This window comes from Lissotriton helveticus, chromosome 8 (assembly GCF_964261635.1).
Source record: "Lissotriton helveticus chromosome 8, aLisHel1.1, whole genome shotgun sequence".
Classification (NCBI taxonomy): Eukaryota; Metazoa; Chordata; class Amphibia; order Caudata; family Salamandridae; genus Lissotriton; species Lissotriton helveticus.
Window position 1 is genome coordinate 1,589,586,280 of NC_136069.1, and position 10,000 is coordinate 1,589,596,279.

The window sequence follows — 10,000 nt, forward strand, 5'->3', positions numbered from 1 at the left end:
GGGCTCCACCGGGGCCCGGGGAGGTTCTCCCCAGCCTGGCTAGGGTTTCGGAAGGTGGGACCGGACCAGGGGCTTGAACTCCATCTGGCCAGGCCAGGAGGGTGATGGTACCTCTCCGTCCTGCAAGCCGGCCGGGGGTCCGGGGCGCCCGGGACGGAGGGTCCACCGGGGGCCCAGGGGAGGCTCTCCCCGGCCCGGCCTAGGGTTCGGAAAGCCGGGACTGGGGCCGGGGACTGGGCCCGGGGTTTGAGCCCCGTCCGGCAGGGCCCGGTGGTGCGGGAACCCCCCCTCCGTCCTGCAAGCCGGCCGGGGGTCGGAGGCGCCCGGGACGGAGGGTCCATCAGGGCCCGGGGAGGCCTGAAGCCCCGGAGCCCTGCAGCCCCAGAGACCTGCAGCTCTGCAGCCCCCGGAACCCTGCAGCCCCAGAGCCCTGCAGCTCCGGGGCAGGCAGATTGGCGTCATTTTGGTCCCGGCCATCTGGTCGCCCCTCTCGCCTCGGCCATCTGGTCGCCCTGGAAGTCCCGATGAGGTGCCATTCGCCTCCCGGATCCCAGCGAGGGCTCCAGGAGGTCGGGTACTTTCGCGCCTTGGGTCCCCTCTGTCACCTCGCGTGCACAGATTGCAAGAAAGGGGGGTAATTTCCCTCCGGATTACTAGGGGCAGGGTACGCCCGGACACCCCTCCGAGGCTGGTGGTTCTCTGCCAGGGGGACCAGATGGGCTATGCCTGGGTAACACCTCCCTAGGCCACCCGGGGCTTCCTTCCTCCAGGCCAACGGCTTGTCAAATTGCCCGGGACGGGCTCCATGGCTCTTGGGCAGTCGTCCCCCGGGCGCCCGGGGCTCCATCCCTGCCGACGGCATGGAAAAGTGCCCGGGACGGGCTCCATAAGTCCCGGGCAGTCCTCCCCCGGGCGTCCGGGGCACCCATCTCCAGGAGGCCAACAGCATGGCAAAGTACCCGGGACGGGCTCCATGGGTCCCGGGCAGTCCTCCCCCGGGCGTCCGGGGCTTCCATCTCCAGGCCAACGGCAGGTCAAAGTGCCCAGGACGGGCTCCACGGGTCCCTGGCAGTCCTCCCCCCGGGCGTCCGGGGCTCCCTTCCCCAGGCCAACGGCATGTGAAAGTGCCCAGGACGGGCTCCACGGGTCCCTGGCAGTCCTCCCCCCGGGCGTCCGGGGCTCCCTTCCCCAGGCCAACGGCATGTCAAAGTGCCCAGGATGGGTTCCACGGGCCTCGGGCGTCCGGGGCTCCCTTCCCCGGGCCAACGGCATGCCAGAGTGCCCAGGACGGGCTCCACGAGTCCCGGGCATCCGGGGCTCCCTTCCCCGGGACAACGGCTACTCAGAGTGCCCAGGACGGGCTCCACGGTTCCCGGGCGTCAGGGGTTCCCTTCCCCGGGTCAGCGGCATGTCAGAGTGCCCAGGACGAGTTCCACGGGTCCCGGGCAGTCCTCCCCCGGGCGTCCGGGGCTCCCTTCCCAGGGCCGACGGCAGGTCAGAGTGCCCATGACGGGCTCCACGGGTCCTGGGTATCTGGGACTCCCTTCCCCGGGCCAACGGCATGCCGGAGTTCCCAGGACGGGCTCCACGGGTCCCGGGCAGTCCTCCCCCGGGCATCCGGGGCTCCCTTCCCCGGGCCGACGGCAGGTCAGAGTGCCCATGACGGGCTCCACGGGTCCTGGGTATCTGGGACTCCCTTCCCCGGGCCAACGGCATGCCGGAGTTCCCAGGACGGGCTCCACGGGTCCCGGGCGTCCGGGGCTCCCTTCCCCGGTCCAACGGCTTGTCAGAGTGCCCAGGACGGGCTCCACGGTTCCCAGGCGTCCGGGGTTCCCTTCCCCGGGTCAGCGGCATGTCAGAGTGCCCAGGACGGGCTCCACGGGTCCCGGGCAGTCCTCCCCCTGGGCGTCCGGCGCTCCCTTCTCCAGGCCGATGGCAGGTCAGAGTGACCAGGACGGGCTCCACGGGTCCCGGGCAGTCCTCTCCCGGGCGTACGTGGTTGTCTGACAGATTCGGGCGGATGTGCTTTTACGAACCGGATCGGAATCGGCCCAAATAATAATTTTAATATTCCACATTTGTAAAGTGCACAATCGCCCGTAAGGGTCTCTAGGCGCTAGGGGCCGTCGGGAAGATTAAGCAAGCTATTGCCCAGAGTCACATGGTGCTGGGCTAATCTGCCGCCGGTGCCGGGGATCGAACCGTGATCCCCAGATTCCGGAGTCAGCCGCCCTAGCCGCGGCGCCAGCTATTGCCCAGAGTCACATGGTGCTGGGCTAATCTGCCGCCGGTGCCGGGGATCGAACCGTGATCGCCAGATTCTGGAGTCAGCCGCCCTAGCCGCGGCGCAGGCTATTGCCCAGAGTCACATGGTGCTGGGCTAATCTGCCGCCGGTGCCGGGGATCTAACCGTGATCCCCAGATGGGGATATCCCAAAAATCTGGCATGGATACGGCCCGCCAGGACGGGTTTGGACACCCCTGGTATAGAGGCAGTCAACGCGAAATCTGCTGGGTTCGATTCCGATCCGGGTCAGAAGGTCCGTATGAATCTGTCGGGCTTGGGAGTCCGTACAACAGGGGTGTCCAAACCTGTCCTGGCGGGCCGTATCCATGCCAGATTTTTGGGATATCCCCATCTGGTGATCACGGTTCGATCCCCGGCACCGGCGGCAGATCAGAGTGCCCAGGACGGGGTCCATGTGTCCCCGGAATTCGTCCCCCGGACGTCCGGGGCTCCACCCAGGCTGACGGCATGGAAAAGTGCCCAGGACGGGCTCCATGGGTCCCGGGCAGTCCTATCCCCTGGGCGTACGTGGTTGTCCGACATTCGGTCGGATGTGCTTTTACGTACCGGATCGGAATCGGCCCCAATAAAATCGTACGTAAAGTATATAGCAAGTCAACCTGAAATCTGCTGGGTCAGAATGGGCTCGATTCCGATCCGTGTCGGAAGGTTAGGAGTCCGTACGAATTTGTCGGGATTGGGAGCCCGTATGAATTTGTCGGAATTGGGAGTCCGACCATGGACGGGCTCCAATGGGTCCCAGGCAGTCCACCCCCTGGGCGTCCGGGGCTCCATCCAGGCTGCCGGCATGGTAGAGTGCCCGGGACGGGCTCCATGGTTTTCAGGGTGGTCTCCCCCTGGGTGTCGGGGCGCTCCAGGCCGATGGCATGGAAAAAGTGCCGAGGACGGGCTCCATGCATCCCGGGCCTTCGTCCCCCGGGCGTCCGGGGCTCCATCCGGGCTGACGGCATGGCAGAGTGCCCGAGTCGGGCTCCATGGTTTTCAGGGTGGTCTCCCCCTGGGTGTCGGGGTGCTCCAGGCCGATGGCATGGAAAAAGTGCCCAGGACGGGCTCCATGCGTCCCGGGCATTCGTCCCGGGACGGGGACAGGGTGGGGGAGAGTCCAGGCGGCTTCACCTCCATGCCCAGCCATCTGATTGCCCAGATTCCCTCGGCCATCTGGTCGCCCGGATCCCCTCGGGCATCTGGTCACCCGCATCGCTTTCCTATGGGGCGACCAGATGGCCGGACTTCCCTGGAAGATCCGATGAGGTGCCATTCGCCTCCCGGATCCCAGCGAGGGCTCCAGGAGGTCGGGTACTTTCGCGCCTTGGGTCCCCTCTGTCACCTCTAGTGCACGGATTACAAGAAAGGAGGGTAATTTCCCTCCGGATTACTAGGGGCAGGGTACGCCCGGACACCCCTCCAGGGCTGGTGGTTCTCTGCCATGGGGACCAGATGGGCTATGCCTGGGCAACACCTCCCTAGGCCACCCGGGGCTTCCTTCTTCCAGGCCAACTGCATGTCAAATTGCCCAGGACGGGCTCCATGGCTCTTGGGCAGTCGTCCCCCGGGCGTCCGGGGCTCCATCCAGGCCGACGGCATGGCAGAGTGCCCGGGACGGGCTCCATGCGTCCCGGGCAGTCATCCCCCGGGCGTCCGGGGCTCCATCCAGGCTGACGGCACGGGAAAGTGACCAGGATGGGCTCCATGCGTCCCGGGCATTCGTCCCCCGGGCGTCCGGGGCTCCATCCAGGCTGACGGCATGGCAGAGTGCCCGGGTCGGGCTCCATGGTTTTCAGGGTGGTCCTCCCCTGGGTGTCAGGGGGCTCCAGGCCGACGGCATGGGAAAGTGCCCAGGATGGGCTCCATGTGTCCTGGGCATTCGTCCCCCGGGCGTCTGGGGCTCCATCCAGGCTGCCGGCATGGCAGAGTGCCCGGGACAGGCTCCATGGTTTTCAGGGTGGTCTCCCCCTGGGTGTCGGGGCGCTCCAGGCCGATGGCATGGAAAAAGTGCCCAGGACGGGCTCCATGCATCCCGGGCCTTTCGTCCCCTGGGCGTCCGGGGCTCCATCTGGGCTGACGGCATGGCAGAGTGCCCGAGTCGGGCTCCATGGTTTCCAGGGTGGTCTCCCCCTGGGTGTCGGGGTGCTCCAGGCCGATGGCATGGAAAAAGTGCCCAGGACGGGCTCCATGCGTCCCGGGCCTTCGTCCCCCGGGCGTCCGGGGCTCCATCCGGGCTGACGGCATGGCAGAGTGCCCGAGTCGGGCTCCATGGTTTTCAGGGTGGTCCTCCCCTGGGTGTCAGGGCGCTCCAGGCCGATGGCATGGAAAAGTGCCCAGGACGGGCTCCATGCGTCCCGGGCCTTCGCCCCCCGGGCGTCCGGGGCTCCACCCAGGCTGACGGCATGGCAGAGTGCCCGTGTCGGGCTCCATGGTTTTCAGGGTGGTCTCCCCCTGGGTGTCGGGGCGCTCCAGGCCGATGGCGTGGAAAAGTGCCCAGGACGGGCTCCATGCGTCCCGGGCCTTCATCCCCCGGGTGTCCGGGGCTCCATCCAGGCTGACAGCATGGCAGAGTGCCCGAGTCGGGCTCCATGGTTTTCAGGGTGGTCTCCCCCTGGGTGTCGGGGTGCTCCAGGCCGATGGCATGGAAAAAGTGCCCAGGACGGGCTCCATACGTCCCGGGCATTCGTCCCGGGACGGGGACAGGGTCGGGGAGAGTCCAGGCGGCTTCACCTCCATGCCCAGCCATCTGATGGCCCAGATTCCCTCGGCCATCTGGTCGCCCGGATCCCCTCGGGCATCTGGTCGCCCGCATCGCTTTCCTATGGGGCGACCAGATGGCCGGACTTCCCTGGAAGATCCGATGAGGTGCCATTCGCCTCCCGGATCCCAGCGAGGGCTCCAGGAGGTCGGGTACTTTCGCGCCTTGGGTCCCCTCTGTCACCTCTAGTGCACGGATTACAAGAAAGGAGGGTAATTTCCCTCCGGATTACTAGGGGCAGGGTACGCCCGGACACCCCTCCAGGGCTGGTGGTTCTCTGCCATGGGGACCAGATGGGCTATGCCTGGGCAACACCTCCCTAGGCCACCCGGGGCTTCCTTCCTCCAGGCCAACGGCTTGTCAAATTGCCCAGGACGGGCTCCATGGCTCTTGGGCAGTCGTCCCCCGGGCGTCCGGGGCTCCATCCAGGCCGACGGCATGGCAGAGTGCCCGGGACGGGCTCCATGTGTCCCGGGCCTTCGTCCCCCGGGCGTCCGGGGCTCCATCCAGGCCGATGGCATGGCAGAGTGCCCGGGATGGGCTCCATGCGTCCCGGGCATTCGTCCCCCGGGCGTCCGGGGCTCCATCCAGGCTGACGGCATGGCAGAGTGCCCGGGTCGGGCTCCATGGTTTTCAGGGTGGTCCTCCCCTGGGTGTTGGGGCGCCCCAGGCCAATGGCATGGAAAAAGTGCCCAGGATGGGCTCCATGCGTCCTGGGCATTCGTCCCCCAGGCGTCCGGGGCTCCATCCAGGCTGACGGCATGGCAGAGTGCCCGGGTCGGGCTCCATGGTTTTCAGGGTGGTCCTCCCCTGGGTGTCGGGGCGCTCCAGGCCAATGGCATGGAAAAGTGCCCAGGACGGGCTCCATGCGACCCGGGCATTCATCCCCCGGGCGTCCGGGGCTCCATCCAGGCTGACGGCATGGCAGAGTGCCCGGGTCGGGCTCCATGGTTTTCAGGGTGGTCCTCCCCTGGGTGTCGGGGCGCTCCAGGCCAATGGCATGGGAAAGTGCCCAGGATGGGCTCCATGGGTCCCGTGCAGACCTCCCCCGGGCGTCCGGGGCATCCATCTCCATGAGGCTAACGGCATTGGCAAAGTACCCGGGAAGGGCTCCATGGGTCCCGGGTAGACCTCCCCCGGGCGTCCGGGGCACCCATCTCCATGAGGCCAACGCCATTGGCAAAGTACCCGGGAAGGGCTCCATGGGTCCCGGGTAGACCTCCCCCGGGCGTCCGGGGCACCCATCTCCATGAGGCCAACGGCATTGGCAAAGTACCCAGGACGGGCTCCATGGGTCCCGGGCAGACCTCCCCCCGGGCGTCCGGGGCTCCCACCTCCAGGCCGACGGAATGTCAAAGTACCCAGGACGGGCTCCATGGGTCCCGGGCAGCTTCCCCCGGGCGTCCGGGGCACCCACCTCCAGGCCGACGGCATGTCAAAGTACCCAGGACGGGCTCCACGGGTCCCGGGCATTCCTCCCCCAGGTCGTCCGGGCCCTAGAGCTCCGGTGGTCCAACCTGCGCCTGAGGCCCTGCCGGGGTCCAAGAGCCCTGCCTTGCGTGGGCAGGCAGTCAGGAACCCTACCGCGAAGGCTTGGGATGGATGGGGAGCTGGGAGTCCTTTCGATCCCGGCCATCTGGTCGCCCGCGATGCTTTCCAATGGGGCGACCAGATGGCCGGGCTTCCCTGGAAGTCCCGATGAGGTGCCATTCGCCTCCCGGATCCCAGCTAGGGCTCCATGAGGTCGGGTTCTTTTACGCCTTGGGTCCCCTCTGTCACCTCGCGTGCACGGATTGCAAGAAAGGGGGGTAATTTCCCTCCGGATTACTAGGGGCAGGGTACTCCCGGACACCCCTCCAGGGCTGGTGGTTCTCTGCCCGGGGGACCAGATGAGATATGCCTGGGCAACACCTCCCCCGGGCGTCTGGGGGCTCCATTCTCCGGGCCAAGGGCATGGCTCAATGCCCAGGACGGGCTCCACGTGTCCCGGACAGACCTCCCCTGGGCGTCTGGGGCACCCATCTCCAGGAGGCCAAAGGGATGGCAAAGTACCCGGGAATGGCTCCACGGGTCCCGGGCAGCCTTCCCCCGGGCGTCCGGGGCTTCCACCTCCAGGCTGACGGCATGTCACACTGCCCAGGACGGGCTCCATGGGCCCCGGACAGACCTCCCCCGGGCGTCCGGGGCACCCATCTCCAGGAGGCCAACGGGATGGCAAAGTACCCGGGAAGGGCTCCACGGGTCCCGGGCAGCCTTCCCCCGGGCGTCCGGGGCTCCCACCTCCAGGCCGACGGCATGTCACACTGCCCAGGACGGGCTCCATGGGCCCCGGACAGACCTCCCCCGGGCGTCCGGGGCACCCATCTCCAGGAGGCCAACGGGATGGCAGAGTAACCGGGAAGGGCTCCATGGGTCCCGGGCAGCCCTCCCCTGAGCGTCCGGGGCTCCCACCTCCAGGACGACGGCATGTCAAAGTGCCCAGGACGGGCTCCACGGGCCCCGGGCAGCCCTCCCCCCGGGCGTTCGGGGCACACATCTCCAGGAGGCCAACGGCGTTGCAAAGTACCCGGGAAGGGCTCCACGGGTACCGGGCAGTCCTCCCCCCCCCCGGGCGTCCGGGGCACCCATCTCCATGAGGCCAACGGCATTGGCAAAGTACCCGGGAAGGGCTCCACGGGTCCCGGACAGGCCTCCCCCCGGGCGTCCCGGGCACCCTCCTCCAGGCCGACGGCATGTCAAAGTGTTCAGGGCGGGCTCCATGGGTCCCGGGCGTCCGGGGCTCCCACCTCCAGGCCGACGGCATGTCAAAGTGCCCAGGACGGGATCCACGGGTACCGGGCAGTCCTCCCCCGGGCGTCCGGGGCTCCAATCTCCAGGCCAACAGCATGGCTCAATGCCCAGGACGGGCTCCATGGGTCCCGCGCAGGCCTCCCCCGGGCGTCCGGGGCAACCGTCTCCATGAGGCCAACGGCATTGGCAAAGTACCCGGGAAGGGCTCCATGGGTCCCGGGCAGCCCTCCCCCGGGCGTCCGGGGCTCCCACCTCCAGGACGACGGCATGTCAAAGTGCCCAGGACGGGCTCCACGGGCCGCGGGCAGCCCTACCCCGGGCGTTCGGGGCACACATCTCCAGGAGGCCAACGGCGTTGCAAAGTACCCGGGAAGGGCTCCACGGGTACCGGGCAGTCCTCCCCCGGGCGTCCGGGGCACCCATCTCCATGAGGCCAACGGCATTGGCAAAGTACCCGGGAAGGGCTCCACGGGTCCCGGACAGGCCTCCCCCGGGCGTCCCGGGCACCCTCCTCCAGGCCGACGGCATGTCAAAGTGTCCAGGACGGGCTCCATGGGTCCCGGGCAGCCCGCTCCCGGGCGTCCGGGGCTCCCACCTCCAGGCCGACGGCATGTCAAAGTGCCCAGGACGGGATCCACGGGTACCGGGCAGTCCTCCCCCGGGCGTCCGGGGCTCCAATCTCCAGGCCAACGCATGGCTCAATGCCCAGGACGGGCTCCATGGGTCCCGCGCAGGCCTCCCCCGGGCGTCCGGGGCAACCGTCTCCATGAGGCCAACAGCATTGGCAAAGTACCCGGGAAGAGCTCCACGGGTCCCGGGCAGGCCTCCCCCGGGCGTCCAGGGCACCCACCTCCAGGCCGACGGCATGTAAAAGTGCCCAGGACGGGCTCCATGGGTCCCGGGCAGCCCGCCCCCGGGCATCTGGGGCACCCATCTCCAGGAGGCCAACGGCGTTGCAAAGTACCCGGGAAGGGCTCCACGGGTACCGGGCAGTCCTCCCCCGGGCGTCCGGGGGCTCCCTTCTCCAGGCCAACGGCATGGTTCAATGCCCAGGACGGGCTCCATGTGTCCCGGACAGACCTCCCCCGGGCGTCCGGGGCACCCATCTCCAGGCCAACAGCATGGCTCAATGCCCAGGACGGGCTCCATGGGTCCGGGGAGGCGTCCCATGCGACTCCGGGCTTGGGAGCCCCGGCTGGGTCCAGGGGCCCGGCCGGGCCCCGGGTCAGGTGCTCCGGCCCTGGTCCCTGTCTCCCAGCCTACCGCACTGCCAAGGGCCTAGGAAGGGGTTCCGTTGTGCCAGGGGAGCCTCCCCTTGCTTGTCTGGGTTCAGGAGCTCTGTCCGGGGCCCCTAGGGGCCCGGGGGGAGGGCGGCCTCCCCACCCCGGGCTCTGTCCTTGGTCCTGCTGCGTGGCAGGGTGCCCGGGACGGGGTCCGGAGGGACCGGGGAGGCGTCCCATGCACCTCCGGGCTTGGGAACCCAGGCTGCGACCAGGGGCCCGGCCGGGCCCCGGGTCGGGTGCTCTGGCCCTGGGCCCTGTCCCCCGGCCTGCCGCACTGCCAAAGTCCCGGGACGGGGTTCCGTGGTGCCCGGGGAGCCTCCCCGTGCTTGGCTGGGTTCAGGAGCCCCACCCGGGGCCCCTGAGGGCCACGGGGAGGGTGGCCTCCCCACCCCGGGCTCCGTCCTGGGTCCTGCCGCGGGGCAGGGTGCCGGGGACGGGGTCCGGCGGGCCCGGGGAGGCTTCCCCTGTGCCTCCGGGCCTGGGAGCCTCGGGCTGGGTCCAGGGGCCCGGTCGGGGCCCCGGGTCGGGCGCTCCGGCCCTGGGCCCGGTCCCCCGGGCTGCCGCTCCACCCAGGGCCCAGGACAGGTGTCCGTCGGTCCCTTGCAGGCCTCCCCTGCTTGTCAAGGTGTAAGCGGGCCCCGGGTCAGAGGGCCCGCCGGCCCCTGGCAGCCTCCATGGCTGTGGCCCGGCTGGGGCCCCGGGCCTCCGGCCCGCCATGCCCCGGGTGCCCGCTCCCTCCTTCGTCGGGGCACGGGGCGACCAGATGGCGTCCCTTTCGTGCCCGGCCATCTGGTCGCCCGTATCCCCTCGGCCATCTGGTCGCCCCTCTCCCCTCGGCCATCTGGTCGCCCCTCTCCCCTCGGCCATCTGGTCGCC